The sequence below is a fragment of the Triticum urartu genome, chromosome 4A (genome assembly GCF_056163025.1).
Source record: "Triticum urartu cultivar PI428250 chromosome 4A, HENAU_Tu73, whole genome shotgun sequence".
In the NCBI taxonomy this organism is placed as follows: Eukaryota; Viridiplantae; Streptophyta; class Magnoliopsida; order Poales; family Poaceae; genus Triticum; species Triticum urartu.
This window is the reverse complement of record NC_141876.1, coordinates 145219417-145233184: the sequence shown is the minus strand read 5'-3', so window position 1 is coordinate 145233184 and position 13768 is coordinate 145219417. Positions and strand designations below refer to the sequence as shown.

Below are 13768 nucleotides of genomic sequence, written 5' to 3'. Positions count from 1 at the left end.
TTCTGCCCATCCAAAAATCCCCAAATAATTCTTATAAATTTTTTGGTTCATATCGTCCTCAAATATGGAAAAATATTTCATTGGTCATATTTCTCATCATGCTCAATAAATTCATTTCCTATTCTGTCCTAAATGGCACATTGTGAAGCAAGTGCTATTTATCTTTGACCATTTGACCCCAAACTTCTTGGACATATTTTCCTGTCCGAATAATTGACCTGTGCCAAAATTAAACTTTATTTTCCTAGCCAAACTTCCTCAGTGATTTTTCAAAAGTTCATGTCTGAGGGAAGCCTTTGTGAAGGAAGTGCTAGATAGGTTTATCCAAATGAGTTGACATTTTTCACACTACTTCATGTGCTCATATGTGGAGAATACTCTAAATTTCAGCCCCATCCAATCATCTATGTGAGCACAGGAATCAAATCTTTGCTTTTGGCAATATTTTCAGATTGTGAAGCAAGTACATTTTATATTTCTTCATTTTGCCTGAAAATTTTCCAGAGCATTCTCATGACCATAAAACCTCTCTCCACAAAATTTGCGACGAATTAATCAATCCAATAATCCTCTATAATTTTTGCAAGATTCTGGTCAGTGAAGATAGCTATGAAGGAAGTATCATTTTGGTGAATCCAATTGGTATGAAATTTTTACAGCTTCTTACTATGACCAAATCATAATGACTTGCCAAATTTGAGCTCAATTAGACTCACTATGTGAGTGCATCATCCAAATCTCATTTCTGGACCAGTTTATGTGGTTGTAAAGCAACTACCTTAAATCTTGGTCTTAACCTTCTCAAAGTTACCAGGATGAAAGTCCTTCTTACCCTAAACCTCACAGACAACTCCATTGCTCCCAATCACCTTCCTGTTGATCACCAGTGTTCATCCAAGTTGACTGCACTAAACTTCAAAGGGTGATTACCAATTAACCAGAGCCTTTTTCACCAAACTACCACCTCAGTTGTAACCTCCCCTGGAAGGACTTACCACTAGACAACATGTTCAAGCTCATTTGCCCCACTACATGCCAGTGCACGCGGTGACTGCGATGATGGCAAGCCTGTGCACGCGCTCTGTGTGCAGTGACCGCGTCTAGTGGTTGTTTGTGCTGCGACACCTCCTCATCTCGTCGCCTTCGCGCACGTGACCGTGTCCATTGTCTTCCTCTCGTCGTCGCCATTCCCCTGGACCCCTCTCCCCCTCCGTCTGTTTCCTCACCGATGCTCGCCGTCGAACGCCCACGGGGGCACAGTGCTCCGTTTGACTCCAAGCTCACCTCGGCCGCTTCTCCCCTGCGTCCCTTGGCCTCCTCTGCTCCATGAGAGCCCCCACTGATCCTTCCTCATCACCTGCCTCTGAGATCATGCGTGTGCACACGCGTCCCGCGTCCGCGGTGCCGGGCACGCGTCCGCGGCGACGCCAGCACGGCTTCCTCCTCCCCTCGGCTATTTAAGCAGCCCCGAGGCCTCCTAACCGCACCAAGCTCTTCGCCTCACTCCACTACTCCTCCCTGACCTCTCCCACGAGCTCCAGGAGCTCTCCTCGCCTATGTTGGCCACCATGGCCGCCGCGGCCATCTGCCTAAATTCCCTCGAGGCCGAGCCCATCCCTCCTCCTTTCCACCTCCAGAAGAGTTCCTCAACCCCGGCGAACCCCTCCCGAACCCTGCCTCTCTTGCCGTCCACCGTAGCCCCGATTCCATCTTCACCGTCACCGCCGTCCGTCTCTGGAGCCGGAGCCCTGCTCCCTCTGCTGCTTCTCAACGGGAAAGAACCATCCGGGCGGATGCGGCTGTTCTTCCTGGTCACTCCGGTGGCCGGAGGGTCACCGGAGATGGCCGGTGGCGTCGGGACGGCCGCCGGCGCCGCTCCCCTCCCTCTGCTCCGTCGGGCGTCGATGGAGAAGGAAGACACCGCCCTGTCAGCTGTCCAGTGGAGCCCCGGGCCCCGCATGTCGGTCTCTTAGGCATTGACTCGGTCCGGAGCACGTGGATAAGTGGCGGGCCCCGCCTGTAAGTCCCTGCGTTGACCCGAGCTGCTGAAGTGGATAAGTGAAAGCGTATTCTGGCGAATACGTTTTCCTCCAGAAAGCGCATTATGTTTCTTCTTCAGCCCAGAATACGTTTTCAGTTCAATGAAATTGTATTTCTCTAATTGTGTTTTCTGTTTTTCTGTCCAGGCCCTGTTTGAAAATATTTTCATTACAGAAAGGTCCCTGGCAGAAAACACTTTATAACTTTTCAACCACAACTTCAAATGAGGTGATTCCAAAGCCCACTTCTTCGTCTCGTCGAGCCCGTTCTGTTGATATCACTTTCACCATGTGTTAATATTCTAGAAATGAACTTTTTGCCCTTGCACGTAAATAGCCCCTCCGAGAGAGAACTGTTTCCGGCAAATCTTTCCGCGAGCTTCTCGCACTTCTTCCCGGTGATTTCTTCCACCCCAGGCAAGCCACAACCACCATTTGCATGATAGTCATGCAGTAGCATTGGGTTTCAACTTGAATCTTTAATAACTGTATGATTGTTTTGCTATTGCTGTCGTTAGTTTGGTTATGCTTATGGATCGGCGGTTACCATCATGTTATGATTTCTTGCACCTTGTTATCATGAACTACTTGTTAGTATTATTTTCATATTGCTATGCTTGATAGTAGTACATGTTGGGTTGGTCATGTTCTTCGGTGCATGACTAACGTCGGTTACCGAGTACTGTTGATATGCATTGTTCCTTTGCTGTTAGTGGGTTAAGTGTTTACTCGGTAATGTTATTGATGAGTTCGTGCATGGTATTTATGGTTGATGCTAGTGGTCATGTTATGCTATGAGTAGTGGTGTACTTGTGATATTCATGCTCGTCATTATGCCATGCTCAGTTGGAGATTATTCATTGTTGATATGGTGGATAGTTATGTTGCACCCCGTGCTTATGCTGATATCATGCTCATGCATTGAAATTGCATCGTGTTATTTTATCATGGCTCAGCATATTGCATTCAAGTTTAACCGGATTAAATTGAACTTGAACAATTGTTGGCTGAGTCATGGTGCCACCATATCGAGCTGACCAGTGCAACCACGCTTACCTTTATGGGAAGGTCCTAACTGGGTCTATTGTCCTGCCTCTCGCCGGTGCCTCCAACGAGGGAAGGTTATAGGCGCGCGCTACCTTGATCAGGTAGGCGGACATAAGCCTTGTGTGCTCGTTGTTATTATGGATCCTTGTCCCCGGGTGGGACCGTTTATGTTTTGCCACGACGGTGGCCATTGGTGTCTTTGGTAGACACGGGGCCACCCAGGACTAGCCCAGTGGGGAGTGAGTTGGAGTGGCCGGGAGAGTGTCATGGCAGTAGGACGGTTTTGTCGGAGCGTCGTTGGTCCACCTGAATGGGAGTGCGAGGTCATGGGTTCCGTAGTGTGGGTACGGTGTACTAACCTCTGCATAGTGTATATTAAATCTATCAATAGCCATGCCCGTGGATAAGGGCCCAGTTCATGTCAGTCACACTGTGAGTCAACAGTAATAATAATAATAATAATAATAATGTGCTTAATAACAACCATGGTTCGATGAGGAGATAAGTTGGTTGTGATCGCCGGAAAGATCACCGTTTGAGACCAAGTGTTGGTCATGGTTGTGATCGCCGGAAAGATCACCGTTTGAGACCAAGTGTTGGTCATGGTTGTGATCGCTGGAAGGATCACCGTTTGGTTACGAGGTAACCCATTGAGCCAAGAGTGGTTCTGTTTGTGATCCGTGAATGGTCACCATGGTATCGAGGATACTGAGTTGTTGGATATTTGTGATGTTGTGCGAGAATCGTGGGTAAAGATCAAGCTCCTTGTGGTCATTTAATCATTACTACGGTATTGTTCATACCAAGATTGATTTGATCCTGAGATGATCGTGTGATGTCCGAGGTTGGTAAGTGATGCATGTTATGGTTACGAGGTAACCCGAGCAGAATAATGGTGCATATAGTGTCATCATGTTGCATATCGTCAGATTTATATGTTCATGCCGTGCTCATATTGTTCTAGCTGTATCATGTTCATGTTGTTCATGCCATGTTATCCTGATGATCTCATGATAAATCATGCTTAACCTGTAATTACCATGTTGTTGTTTGTCTTGAATGCTTTTGGTTATTGTGAGCTTGCAAGTACATTCAATGTACTGACCTGGCGCGTCATGCCAGTTTGCAGGTCATGTCGTGATTGCTTGATTGCTTGTTGTGGTTTCCGTTCGTGTGAGCTAGGATAAGCGTTCCAGCCAGAGTCCCTGCGGAGTGGAGTTCACCACCATCGTCATTGTTCCGCTACTAGAAGTTTTTCCGCTGCTTCGAGTTGTTCTGCTGCTTGCATAGAGCAACTGAGGATGGTGTAGTGTCGTCATGCCGATGTTATTCATTGTAATATCGAAGACCTTGTATTCATATTCGTGTAATAATAGAAAGCTGGTTTGTTCTATACTAAGCAGTGTCGTATTCCAGAAGACTTCTCATCAATCTCTGGGCTGGAATACGAGGCATTCCGGTTTCTCTGAGCCCGGGTGCCACAAGCATGTGCATGTAGTTCAAATTTGAATTATGCACATATATGCATTGAAAACTCAGTTAATGCATAAAAATGTCCAAACAAACCCTGAAAAATCACAAAAATTCGCACAACACTCCTGTTGTTCTATGTTGACACTCGAAAATTTTGAAAGCAATAAGAGGCAACGGATATCGTTTCATCCCCAAAGGTGGCATGTTCCCTACCAAAACCATCACGCTTGTTGTGAGAAGCTCTGGTTTGTGAGAAGCTTATACCCAAACCTGCCCTAAATGGGACAAAATTTGTACCACGACATGTTGATGCCGCTACATGATAGCATGCCAAGTTTCATGAATTTCAGACAAGTTTTGGATTTACTAGAATTTAAAAACTAGGCATGTCAATGTTTGCGGCTGAGTGACACTGGCAGGGTGTTTGAAATTCATTCTCATTTCTTGCATGGGACCTAAGCACGCAACCAAGGACACATATTTAATTTTTCAATAAGTTTATATGCACTAGAGCATGTGCATGTAGTTCAAATTTAAATTATGCGCATAAAATGCCTGGAAAACCCAGTTAATGTATAAAAATGTACAAACGAACCCTGAATCATTCCAATTTTTTTGACGGCACACCTATAGTTACATGTACTGCAGATATAAGTTCTAACAATTCAAACACCGTCCTTTGTAGTTGTGACCCCATTACGTAATTCAAATGATCAAGACGATAAATCAAGTAGATCGTACACAGTTTATTATCACCAACCGTGTGAGATGCAGCACAAAATATCTTGGAGCATCGTCAGTGTATAGTACGCCCATGGCTTATGAGAGAAGGTGCGTCGGCTACAGTCCACAGCGCGCCAGTTCTGAATAAGGGACCATGTCCGATGACACTTTGTGCGCCAGTTTTTTGGCTGAAGCGATTCCAAATTTTCGGCTTCCGCGGAAATATCTACCTCCCCGCCCCCTCCCCCTTACCAAAAGCCACATTTCCACTCTTTCCGCCTTCCTTTCCAAGTTGAAACCTTCACTCCTTGCTTGCAGCGCTGCCGCCTCCTCGCCGGCGACCCTCCTTCACGTTCCTCGGCCTCGCTTATCCAGGCAGGTAATCCACACCCGACCCCTATCCTCCTCCTCCTTCCACATCCCACATGCCCCTACCGCTGGCGCGAGCGCGACACCTTCCACCCAAATCACCGACCCCTCCACCAAATAAGCACTGGCCTAAGCCATGGTGCACGCAGTATAGCCAGGACCTCAAGGAGCATTTGGCAGCGGAGAAGCAAATCGCGGCCGCACGTGCGGATGAGGTCGCGATGGCTGCCATTCGTGCCGACCCCTAGATCTTGAAGGACCACCTTGCCATTTTCTAGCTACGCCGGTTATGCATACTCGGTTTACCCATTGCGTGTGCTGCTCCCGCCTTTCCTTCGCAAATTCTAGTGAATGGTGATATCTAATTTTACCATGGAATCTGTTGCTCTAGTGTATATGTTCTATATGTCGTGATGTGTGGTGCTCACTTATTAACTGTTTTGTTAATTAGTTGTCGTCTTCAGTTAACTGTTTGGTTCAATTATGCAAATGTTATGTTCAATTCTTCAGGCTGCAATTTTGTATTGTCTTCCATATGAGAAATAAATCAAAATTATCTTTACAAAATTATGGGTGCATTCTGTTATTGTATACCATGTGAGGAATAAATTGAATTTGGCTGTAGTAAATACATGAGAAACAACTAGCAAAAGGGCCCATGCGTTGCAACGGGAGAAAACATCGGTTACCGTGCAAATCCAAGACGATGTTTTGTCCTACTCGACTTCATACTAACCTTATTTTAAAGGTGATGGATCATATATCTATCTGAGGTAGTTCCTTTACAAGTAAAAAAGAAACAAAGAGTTAAATATTGGGGTGTTATATTTTTCTCAAACAGCAATATATACAGTGTTTGCTGCTTCTCCGCATAGTACCATTTTTAGGATCCACAAAGTATTAACAATTTATAAGCCGAAAATAATGGGAAGTAGATGCAACATAGCATGACATACCAGATGATTTTGCAAGCACACCACTGAATATATCGAGGACTACTTAATATAAGATCTTCAAATAGGTACATGTTTATGATGACCACTCTGAAGCTATTTCGTGTAGTCTTCAAAGGATTTCAAAAAAGTTTTTGCTTGGTGTCAGAGATGAATAATTTGAACATATACTAATTTTTCCAATAATTAAACTATTAAAGCAAGGAAATGGTACATATGTTCGCCCTCAAAAAAATGAGACATAGGTTCATCCTTCATACAACCACAACTTGAAGGGTGCAGAGCGAGGCGGCAAAACCTGTAAGATGCAGCCATGTGAAACACGATAGAACTGCCACCACAAGATCAATCAACCATCGTTGACAGAGAAAAAACCTTGACCATCATTTAACATCTGTCAACGAATCCAACCCCGCTTCTACTGATGATAACCAAAGAACCTTCCTTGGAAAAGGAAAATGATTAGATTGTTTATAACAGTAATATTTTGATCCCGAGGACCCAAATTCAGAGCTATGCCATTATGTTTGTGCAAAACCCATTAACACAACATAAAACCAAAACTGGGAAACTCCTATGCCAAACCATTACATCCTAAACTACTATATGTCAGCATATAACATATTCATTTGGATCCGATGCCTTGTACATGCCAGGTTATGGATACTGGTATTTGCTTAGATTACGCGGTACACTTCTAAAAAGCAATATTTCCTAGAAGCAGCAGATGACTCTGAAGCTTTCACCTGCAGACCAGGAACACACGTACATGAGTCTGCTCAAAGCATATCTGCACATGTTGGTATTCAACCAAGTAATTAAGTAAAATAATTTTGTTCTTTGAAAAAAGTAAGATAAGCTTTGTTCGTCTAAGTTAAATGGTTAACAGAGGATCAAACCTATCCTAGAACGACCAAATTTCAACAAAACAAGAACCTTAAAGAAGACATACATGCATATTATAGAGAAGCTAACTAATAGCACATAAAAAGATTATCTAGGAAGTAGATAGGTTATCTATGCTGGTGGTTCGTAGGGTTGCACCGAGGTTGATGAAGAGCCTGGTGAACGACAGCTAGAAGATTGGGCATGACTATGGAGATGAACAGGTGAGAGGCATCGCCAGCCCCTGGAGAATCACTCGCCCGCGCTATCCGCTGACACAACGGTCCCTGATCACTGTAGAAACTGTATTGAGGAACTGAACGTGAAGAGTTGCTCTGCATGAACCAACTGATCACCTTCTTCTCCACTGGATGTTCCGTCGTGTATTGGTTGGAGTGTGATCTGGCATGTAAGCTAAGGAGATTGAATGAATAAGAGACAATTAATCAGTAACTTCTTATGAAATAAGGAGGAACTGAAAAGAAAATTCAAGTAGTTATAGACGAACTTGACTGTGAACCTGGTTGTTATACTTACATGCGGGAGCTCTCAATCGAGCCATGCACGTATTGTGTATTTGCCGGATTGATCCAGGAGCCTGTCTGTAGATGCGGAGAAACACACGGCCACCGTCAGGCGCTGCACTCCTGCCTCGCGTGTATTTCATCATATACCCGTCATATGCTCAATAATCTATAGACGAAAAAAATTAATTGTCGATGTTTGGAGACCAAAAGGACAGGCTACACGAATATGATCATGCCAAGGGTGGAATTAATCAGTATTATCTAGCTATGCTTTTCCAGTCCAAGTGACATTTCCAATTTCTCAAGGAAAAGGTATTTTTCAGATTAGTTTTTCTGTTCTAGGCTACATCACCACTTATATCTGCTTTGCAACAGTTTTTGGGCCACAAAAAACAACTGTATTGGAGTCTGAAGAGACTAAGAAAACTCTGACTAATCAAACAGCATGGCTGCATACTGGAGAAATTAATTGGCACAGAATTCTCCTAATAGATGGGCAGACTGCCAAAATTATTTGAATCAAAGCAGGTTGCTTCTTGCAATTTCAAGCCTGCGGTTTACTTCTTACTTTTGTCCAAGCTTCCACGGGAGCTCTGCATTCATGGAGGTGCAGCATAAAGCGGATGGGATATATATGTGTGTGCACTGAATGTATAAACATCTAAAGATTTAGTGGAGTTCACCTTGTGAACAAAGATGAAACCAAGTCTAGACATGAAAATAGAAAGCACATCACTCCCATAACAAAAGCATCACCATCTAGGAAACTAAAACACTCATCATTAGCATAATTAATTTTAGGTTGGGCTCATACATTAGCAAACAACTTTGAAGAAAGGGGCCGCGCATTACATAGAATTGCAGATGAAAAGAAAGAGAAGGTAAGTGACCTTAGAATTTATGGATGAAAAGCTTGCTCCAATAATACAGAATATTGTTGAACTATGCATCTCCAGAAAGGCTGAAACCCACAGTACACCATGGCACTTCTCCGTTTCTGAGCCCATTCAGTGCGTTGATGTCAAGAATCAATCAATAGATCTACGTGTTATTTGAGGCATAAACTGGGTTACAGACTGAAAGAATTCTTTCCAATCGAATCACCCACATCCATCTCGAAAAAATTAAATACTCTGAGTAAGAAATAATAACCTGAAACTATGAGTGCTCAACACCGGCTGTAGCTCTAATGGTAATCCCCTCCTAGCATCAGCAGATCGAGCTACTGGACGCAAACGTGTGTCAAGGTTTCCTAGTTAATTTGCTCAACTGCTCAATTTCAAAAGGGGATTTGGCTTACAGGGAGTAGCTGGGTGACTTTCAGGTGTGCAGCACGGTACCTTGTTCGTGCTTGGGGCTCGGGGAGGAGGTGGGCTGGAGCTTCGGGAGGCCGCCGGCAGCAGGAACTTGGGGAGGCCGGCAGCCCAAGGTGAGGTCGAATTAAATTTCCGCCTCCACATAGACCTCTGCATGCACCAGAGGCCACCGTCGCTGAAGACCTCCCCGCCGTCCCCGGGTCAGGCGGCCGTGTCCAGGAGCTCCGCCACATCGTCATCTTCCTCCTCATTGAAGTAATCGAGCCGAGATGCACAGAATTGAGCTGTCGGAGAAGTTTTCGAGGCTCTTGAGATTGGCGCCACAGGGGAAGTCGGCAATGGCAACGAGTATGGCGGCTGCCTGGACGAACTTGGCAAGGGAGCACGTGTGCGGCGAGCCTGCGAGATTCAGGCGTCGGGCATTGAGGCGATGAAAGGCCGGTGGCGGCGACCAGGGCGGCGCGCGGCGAAGGGGCGCGAGCCGGTGGTGGCGGCACGCAGCGGAGGGGCGGGGGCGGGGTGCTGGAGGTTGAGATGGGAGGCAAGGTCGTGGCTCGTCCCGTCGTCCGGGTGGGATTTTTCAGTTTCTTTTTTTTCTGTTCCCCATACCGTCAGGTCGACTTAACAATAGGATTGCGGGTTGATTTCAGAAAAAGTCAGGGACTTTTGTGTAAAAACACCGTGACGGTGAACCCGGAGAATCAATCTGTGCTTTATTATTAGAGAGAGAATACAATTGCTACAATTGGTTGTAGTTAACTGTTCGGTTAACTGTTTGATCTTCTATTAGGAGTATGTTATATTGTGCAATGTGGTGCTCAGTTAATGTTTGGTTCATTTGTTGTGGTGTTTAGTTAACTGCTTGGTTCAATGTTATATTGTGCAATGTGGTGTTCATTTAATGTTTGGTTCATTTTTTGTGGTGTTTAGTTAACTGCTTGGTTCAATTCTGCAATGCGATGTCCAATTACTGTGGGTAGAATTTTGTATTGTTGTGCATGTGAGGAATAAATCGAATTTGGCTGCACTTAATACATGAGAAACATATACAAATGATATATTTCCTAGTTCTTAATCATGCTTGGTTTGGATAAATGGGTTTTCCCTATGGCTTGAATTAATCTAATGAATCTGTAATGTGATTATTTTTCATCAACATATTTTACTGATAGCATGCTAACCCTTACTTAACCTGATGACTAACTACCTTACATGTGTTGCAGGGAAACAATGGGAAGCAATAAGGTTTACAATCGAGGTTAGCAAGTGCATGGTCTGTTGTCTAATAGCACATTATTGTGTAGTTGCAGGAACCATTCTAATATTTAGGTTTTTAACAATTTGGTCTTGCACATGTAGGTCCTGCTGTCAGAGATTTTGACCCACTGTTCGACCCTTTTTGCATATGGGGAAATGAGTTGTCCATGAATATCAGTCAAGTCAAGAAACTCGGAAAGATTGTTGGGATAAAGAAATTAACGATAAAAACAACAAGATCTTTGTCTGCACAATGAAGAAGACATCAGTTCACTACAGGATGGTACTAACTATTATACCTTGCCTTTTTTATTCCTTTGCCCCATTTCCAATATAGAGAAGATATTTATGCACATCCTTGTTTTTAGGCCTTTCCAAAGCAGTTCACTGATGATTACCTCTCAAACAACCTGTATGGTCAGGAGGCGAGGAAGGTATTCATACAACACTCACGGTTCAATATTGAAGTTTTCCTGAAGAGGACGAAGGATGGACGATCAATCATCCACAGGCACTAGCCTAAAGTTATAAAGACCTTCAACATCAATGAAGGATCAATATTCGCCTTCTGCTTCAGTAGTTTTCCAGATAAGATACATCTGTCTATGTACCATCTATGATGCTAATTTTGAAAGTTTATAGATGTTGCATGTGAAACTTGGTCCTGGTGTAGTTGTGTAATGGGGTAGCTGAGTGCTGAAGCTATATGATGTTGTACTCTGATGTATTTCAATTATGAAAATGAAATATATTGTGTGCTTAATATGAACTGTCAATTAGATTAATAAATGGATTATGAATAATTAGCCTGCTAATTGGGTTTTGCTATTGCAAACGGTTGTTAAAAAAATACCGTGGGTGATGACCTCAGGCAACGCACACAGTTTCTAGGAATAAACCATGTTGGATCAATGAACAATCACACACGACTTTCTCTTGAAAACTGTTTGCGTTAGGCCACCTTGCGCAAACGTTTACCACATGAAAACTGTGTGTGATGGACAGCTTTTGCCACACAGTTTCTTCCACGGACCGTGTGTGTGATATATTCAATAACGCAAGCGGTTTAACGGGAAAAATTGTGTGTGATGTACCTGCGAACGGAAACATTTTCCTTCGAGCGACTATGTGGGATGTACATACGAACGGAAACGTTTAGCGGCGACTGACTGTGTGGGATGTACTTGCGACCAGAAACAATTTCGTCGTATAATTGTATTTTTTAGCTCTACTATATGTATTTCCGTATTTGAGCGCTCGTCGGTCGCACACGACCTCATTTTGCCGAACGTGTGTGCCGGGAGGGCATATCCCCGACGGTTTCTGGGTCACGTGGGAAGGACCCCCCCCTATCGCCCACACTCACTTGGCGACGTTCCAGATGCCGTTGCAGAAAGGGGTTTTAAACCATTTGTTTAGGAGCTCGATGTACTAGTGATATGTTGTACTGTGATGTTTTCAGGTAGCTATCGTACTGTGATGTTAAAATATATTTATGTGCCTGATATGAAATTGGCAAACAGCTGTTAGATATTAAATGTGAATTTGCGTACTACTGGAATTATTAATTATAAACTAATAAACATGCTAAATGTGTCATGGAACTTTGCAACGGTTCTAGCAGTAAAAGCGCTTGTGATGGATAGTCCAATGCCACACAGTTTTCTTCATCAAATCGTGTGTGATGTAGTTGATAAAAGCAAATAGTTAACCAAGGCAGAGCATGTGTGATAGTTACACCTATCACACACGAGCCTATACATAAACCTGTGCGGGATGTGCATACGAACGGAAACATTTTCCTTGGATTGACTGTGTGGGATGTACATACGAACGGAAACATATTCCTTGGATTGACTGTGTGTGATATACATATGAACGGAAATGTTTTTCTGGGATTCACCGTGTGGGATGTACATATGAACGGAAATGATTGGGTTTCGACGCCTCACCCGATCACACACGATCTCATTTTGCCCCAGCCTGTATGCCAGGAGGGCCTATCCCCAACGGTTTCTGGGTCGTGTTGGAAGTACCCCCTATCACCCACACTCACTTGGCGACGGTTCCAAATGTCGCCGCGGAAAGGGGTTAAAAACTGTGTGTATAGCACCGACGCGTACCAATGCTTACTCAGATTTCATGGATTGGGAGAACATAACCATACGATTTCTATTTCAAAAAGGGGGAGGTAGGAGTAACCAGAGAAACCCTAGGATCTATTTGACACATAAATGGGTATAGATTACTAACCATTTGTTCGTCATCATCGGAGTCATCGCCGGGGTCGTCACCCGAGTCGTCACCGGAGTCGGTGTGGACCTCCGCCTCTGGCTGTGGAAGCTCGACGCCATTGACAACGTCAGGGTGTAGCGATACCTCACCGGTGGTGACGGCAACCTCTGCCTCCATCTCCATGCCGTGCTCCGGTGCTTCAGCAACCCTAGCATCGCCACTCCCTCCGATGGGGCGCTTCGGCGACATCCTCATACACTCATGGCTTTGAGGACTGAGAGCGGCGTCGAGGATGCAAGCGTAGAGAGAGGATTGTGTGTGTGGAGAGGATGAGGGTGCGGCTGCTCGGGCGCGCCATCAATATGGAGTAGTGGGAGAGAGGCGAGCGGCGGTCAAACCGCTGGCTCACCTCCTGGTGAGCCTGCGCACCGGACTGCTGGCATGCCCACCATCGTTTCACACAGCTACTCGCATGCCTCCCAGTCTGCCTGCTCGTAGGACACACGGGTCGCGTGGTGGCACGTATATTGTTTTTCTATTTGGGTGATTAATGTTGCCGCTTTATTGCTTAACCAAAGCATGGCACGTATCCATTGTTGGTCTAACACCCATGGTTTGAATAAATAATCTGTCCCGATTATTAATAATCTCCCGTTTGTAAGAAGATAAAGATTACATCAAAATTGGTCTCAAATTTGACCCAAAAAAGTACAATGCCATTTTGTATTGGTGTCTATATGACAACATGGTAAGTTTCATGAATTTCAAATAAGTTTTGGATGTACTGGAATTTAAAAATCAAGATTCTCAATGTTTGAAACTTCTTGCACGGGGAGTAAACATGCACCCAGTGAGACACATGTGTTTTTGCAATCCATTTAGGTGCACTGTCATGTGTGCATGTAGCTCAAATTTGATTTTTGCACATTATACCCCTAGAAAAT

General features: G+C 44.4%; 1 long non-coding RNA gene across 2 annotated transcripts; it reads right to left on the bottom strand.

The window, feature by feature from the left end:
• Positions 1-8032: 8032 nt before the first annotated feature.
• LOC125553709 (uncharacterized) lies at positions 8033-9646 on the bottom strand. Of its 2 annotated transcripts, none has more exons than XR_015602016.1 (4): positions 9357-9646; positions 9169-9268; positions 8907-9057; positions 8033-8182 (listed from the first exon to the last, which is right to left on the bottom strand). It is a non-coding gene; the product is annotated as an uncharacterized LOC125553709 (long non-coding RNA). The 2 variants fall into 2 exon arrangements; XR_007304161.2 differs by having other exon boundaries at positions 9169-9241.
• Between the last annotated feature and the right edge of the window lie 4122 nt (positions 9647-13768).